Source organism: Hyaena hyaena, unplaced genomic scaffold (assembly GCF_003009895.1).
Source record: "Hyaena hyaena isolate Hyena2069 unplaced genomic scaffold, ASM300989v1 scaffold_1296, whole genome shotgun sequence".
NCBI lineage: Eukaryota > Metazoa > Chordata > Mammalia > Carnivora > Hyaenidae > Hyaena > Hyaena hyaena.
Window position 1 is genome coordinate 191,885 of NW_024081931.1, and position 6,000 is coordinate 197,884.

The following is a 6,000-nucleotide window of genomic DNA, read 5'->3' on the forward strand; positions in this document are numbered from 1 at the left end:
CCATGGATACCTAAAATGGATTGCTAAACCTGAATATCTGCATCAGTAATGATTATCTAAACTATTAAAATAAAAACTAACCTTGATTTAGAAAGTTGAGTTAGTTCCTTCTATTTTGCTTCTAAATTGGTGCTGAGAACAGTATACGACTTCTAGTTCTATAGTAGAACTAGAAACTATCTAGACGAAATAAGGAAGTCAAGACTGTCCCCTTGAGAAGGCTTTTGTCTCTCTGCCTATTTCTTACTCTCAGGAACATTTGTAGTCGATTACCCTAAATCCCTGGTTAGAATAGTGTCTAGAACCATACCACATAGAATAGAACTTTGTATCATTATATAACTCACATGTCACAAGGCAGATAGGGACTGAACTTTATATTGTTCTTTCTTCATAAAATAAGAAGATTTTTGACCCTATCCCCCTGATTTTGGGGCTAATGATTTAATAGGGCTTCACGAAACCTCAGACAGCATGAAGAAGACCTTTACAAGGAGGCATTTCCTCTATATTCAGGAGAACATATTAACCTGCATCCAGGCATAAAACCTATTGGATGAATTCTCCAAAGACTAACCTTATTCTGATTTCTTTCATCTCCCAATTTAAGGTAGGCCCCTCATCATTCCCTGGACCTTTTCCTAAACCAGGATGGTGGCAAAACTGAGAAAGCATTAACAAATATGTATGGGAAAGGTAAAAAGAAGTGAAGAAAAATAGAAGATATTGCAACAAGGAAATGAAAAGGGCAAAGAATCCAGCAAGGCAACTTGCTCACCCTGGACATGTAATGACTTCTCTTTTCTATGTGCTGCCTCATTCTCCCTTCATCCAGGTGGGGGCACTGGTGCTCTTTCTGCCTTCCCTGTGGGGCAGCATTCAGCCTGTCTCCCTAAAATAGGAGAAACTCTTAAGAGCTAAATGAAGAGAGGAGGAACGCTTGGCTGCCTATTATTGGGTCAATTGAAACAAAGCTTCCTGGAGGACCATTCCTTTGCAATACATTGCCTTAACAAGGACGTAACAATCTGTGAGCAGAAGAAGAAAAGAAAGGAATTGGAACTATAAATGGATTGTAGCCTCTGGATGGAGCACCAGGAATGGAGTTGGTAGAGCTACTCTAGTTTTTTAAAGAAGTCTTAAAAATGATTGGATTAGACAGTTCATATCCTAAATTATGCAGATTGTAGCCACAAACCCATAAATCATTTTCTGTCATTCTCAAAAACTATATAAACTTCCCCATTCTGTTACGTTACCTGGTGCCCAATTTTACAGACAGGAATAAAAACCATAAAGATATCTTCTGACTTAGGCAAGGTCACATAGCAAGCTGGTGATCGTGTTCTCTGTAGGCCTGTACTGTATGAACAAAGACACTAGCTGCATGACTATGCTAGACTCTCACTTGGAAGTTTTTCTGGTTTCTCTGGATATATCATAAGTGCTTTGGACATATCCCTTGCAAATACACATTTTTATTTTCCTATGTGTTTCTAAAACAGAAGACTCAAATATGGAAATTGATCTAAATTACAATGAGACCACCTCAGGCTGTCAAGTGGTCCTGGAAGAATGAGCACTAGTCCTGTTTATCAAGCAAATGCATTACATCATGGCCTATAAATAAAATAAATAGAATTTTGAATATATCTATTTGGGGATTCCTCAGTAAAGCTACAGAGAAAGGATTTCAAATGGGAACTAGGAAGACATACAAGAACATTGGTCATGGAGACATTGGTTTCTACTTTTTCCCTGGTCTCAATCAGATTATGCAATCTTATGTAATCCACTTACCCTTTCTGTACCCCCAGTTTCCTTCTCTGTAAAATAAGTAACTTTAATTGGATTAATCTAGCCATCATGCTTTTGAAACTGTCTTTGTGAGTAAATGTTCCTCCACTTGAAATTGTTTCTAGCAGAGTTGCTTCCTCAAAACAATTAATCCTAAAACTAAAATCTGTATGAATAAAACACCCAGGTAGCTTAGAAGCACCCGCCCACCTTTGACTTTCTCTGTAGCTTTTCTCCATAGTATTTCAAGGCCACTGTAACATACTGCTGCAGTATGTAAAACCTAATCTTTGACCAGCAGTGTCCAGGGAGCAGTTATATTTCACAATGTATCTTCCTTAAATACTCACCATTTCCATGACTATCTAGAATTTTATTGTTAGCTCCTAGTTTTTGCAGACAAAGAGAAAACAGGGTTGGAACAGACTGGGAATGAATGTCAGTCTCAAGAATGAATGTCATGCAAGGTCCTACCACCCAACACAGGTAAGAATGACTGGAACTCACAGGGGAAGTGAAGGTACATGTTTCATTGGTAGCAAAAGTTAGCTTGGTTTTGTTTTTGTGTTTGTCTTTGTGGCCACATATTCATTAATCTTGGGTAGTATAATGCTAAGCTAACACAAGCTGTACTTTGTATGTGGTTGTGTTCTCTTCATAGGAGAAATTTCTATGTCTGTAGAAGTTTTGAGTTGATCACTAAATAGTATTCATCCTAAAAAAGGGAACATATATATCTCAGAGTTCTATCCCGGGTAATTGACATCATTCTGTGCATAGTGACATAATATATTTCCCTCCTGCTACTTGGCTTTGTGCTCTCAGGAACCATGAAGTCACTGACTAGTGTTGATTAATGTTCATCGTGCCTAATTTATTTTTTACTTAATGAGAAGATCAGCAGGCAAAAGATATAATTCAGGTCTGACTTTCAGAAGTTCACATTTAGCCAGGAATTTGATCCAAATAAGTTGGATACTGATATATCTGAAAAATAGACCATTCACAAGAGCTCAAGTGACTCAAGCTTCATTGTTAATGACTATCTGATTAGAGTTTTGAGGCACCTTCCCTCTTGTAGACACCATAGTACAAAGATATTTAACAGAATCTAAAGAATGCACTGATAGAGGCGCCTGGGTGGCTCAGTTGGTTAAGCGTCCTACTTCGGCTCAGGTCATGATCTCACAGTTTGTGGGTTCGAGCACCATGTCAGGATCTGTGCTGATGGCTAGCTCAGAGCCTGGAGCCTGTTTCAGATTCTGTATCTCCCTCTCTCTCTGACCCTCCCCTGTTCATGATGTCTCTCTCTCTCTCTTTCTCAGAAATAAATAAAACATTAAAAAAATTTTTTAATGCACTGATAAAGTAAAACTAAAGGGATATGTAAACTGTTATTGCTTGGATAATGGGTTCATTCCAGGTTTCTCAGAATTCAAGGCTACTAAGTGGTAGTGTGAGGTTTAAATCCAGGTCATCCTTTACCATTTCCTTATTGAGGGTGTGGAGAGTGATACTCTTATCCATTGTGTCTCCTTATATACAAAGGTCCCCAGGATTTTTCCTTGGCATGAAAATTGGGTATGGTATAAAAAGATCCAAGTGACTCCCTGGCCTGACCTGGTTATGTGAATACACGGGTCACATGATGGGGAATCTAGGTCTACAGAAAGGGTCCAGATTAGAAGCAACCAATAGCAACAAAGCATCCTATCCATGAAAGGAAGGGCTACCTCAAGAAACTACCCAAAGTACACATGGTGGAGAGTCCCAAATACCAGTACGAGTAGGGAAATAAAATAACCAAAGTCTCTGGGGCGCCTGGGTGGCTCAGTCAGTTAAGCATCCAACTTTGGCTCAGGTCATGATCTCACGGTTCGTGGGTTCAAGCCCCGCATCAGGCTCTGTGCTGACAGCTAGCTCAGAGCCTGGAGCCTATTTCAGATTCTGTGTCTCCCTCTCTCTCTCTCTGACCCTCCCCTACTCACGCCGTCTCTCTCTCTCTCTCAGAAATAAATAAAAAACATTTTAAAAAAATAACCAAAGTCGCAACAAGAGAAACCAAGAGACACCATTCAAAGAACACTTCCTGAACAGGCAGGCCCTCAACAGTCAAAGAGCCTTCTTTAACACAGCAGTACTTGTAGGTGCACAGTGCATAAGAAGCTTTTAAAACTAACAAGAAATAGAAAGCTAACCAAAATTACAAAACAGAGGAACTCTCCTCCAAAGAAATTCCAGGAAGAAATGACAGCTAAAGAACTGCTCAAAATAGATATAAGCAACATAACTAAACAAGAATTTAGAACAATAGTCGTAAAATTAATCACTGGGCTTGAAAAAGGCATGGAAGACATCAGAGAAACTATTGCTACAAAGACTATGGAGCTTAAAAATAGTAGTGATGAATTTAAAAATGCTATAAATGAGATGAATAATAAAATGGAGGCATCCAATGCACAGATTAAAGAGGCAGAGAGGATAACAGGTAAATTAGAAGACACAATTATAGAAAAAGAGAAAGCTAAGAAAAAGAGCGATACACTGATCCAGGAACATGAAAGGAGAGTTCGAGAGCTGAGCGATACAAATGGAACAATATCCATATCATAGGAATTCCAGAAGAGGAAGAGAGAAGGAGAGGCGCTGAAGGAGTCCTTGAACAAATTATAGCAGAGAACTTGCCCAATCTGGGGAAGGAAACAGACACTGAAATCCAAGAGGCACAGAGAACTCCCCTCAGATGTAACTTGAATCGATCTTCTGCATGACATATCATAGTGAAACTGGCAAAATATAAGGACAAAGAGAGAATTTTGAAAGCAGCTAGGGAGAAAAGGGCCCTCACTTACAAAGGGAAACCTATCAGATGGTGACAGACCTATCTACTGAAACTTGGCAGGCCAGAAAGGAATGGCAGGAGATCTTCAATATGATGAACAGAAAAAATATGCAGCCAAAAATCCTCTATCCAGCAAGCCTGGCATTCAGAATAGAAAGAGAGATAAAAGTCTTCCCAAATAAACAAAAATTGAAAGAATTCATCACCACTAAACCAGCCCTACAAGAAATCCTGAATGGGACCCTATGAGGGAAATGTTGCAAGGAATGCAAGGCATGAATGCTACAAAGAACACGATGACTCTAAACCCCATATTTTTCAATAATAACACTGAATGTAAATGGACTAAATGCTCCAATCAAAAGACATAGGGTAGCAGAATGGATACAAAAACAAAATCCATCCATTTGCTGTCTACAAGAAACTCATTTTAGACCTGAGGACACCTTCAGATTGAGAGTAAGGGGATGGAGAAATATATATCATTCTACTGGAAGTCAAAAGAAAGCTGGAGTATCTATACTTATATCAGACAAACTAGACTTTAAAGTAAAGGGAGTAACAAGGGATGAAGAAGAGCATTATATAATAATTACAGGGTCTATCCATTAGGAAGATCTAACAAGTATAAATGTCTCCGCACTGAATATGGAAGCACCCAAATACATAAAACAATCACAAACAGAAACAATCTTATGGATAAGAATGTGCTAAGCGCAGGGGACTTTAATACTCCACTTACAGCAATGGATAGATCAACCAGACAGAAAATCACTAAAGAAACAATGGACTTGAATGACACATTGGACCAGATGGATTTGACAGATATATTTAGAACTCTGCATCCTGAGGCCATGGAATTCACTTTCTTCTCAAGTGCACATGGCACATTCTCCAAGATAGATCACACACTAGGACATAAAGCAGCCCTCAATAAATGTAAAAGAATTGAGATCATACCATGCACACTTTCAGATCACAATGCTATGAAACTTGAAATCAATCACAGGAAGAAGTCTGGAAAACCTCCAAAAACATGGAGATTAAAGAACACCCTACTAAAGAATGAATGGGCCAATCAGGCAATTAGAGAAGAAATTTTAAAAATATATGGAAACAAATGAAAACGAAAATACAACAATTCACACTCTATGGGATGTGGCAAAAGCAATCCTAAGAGGAAACTACACTGCATTCCAGGCCTATTCAAGAAATTAGAAAAAGTGCAAGTCCAAAATCTAACAGCTCACCTAAAGGAACTAGAAGGAGAGCAAAATGAGCAGCCCAAACCCAGTAGGAAAAGAGAAATAATAAATATCAAGGCAGAAATAAACAATATAGAATACAAAAAAAAAAAAAAA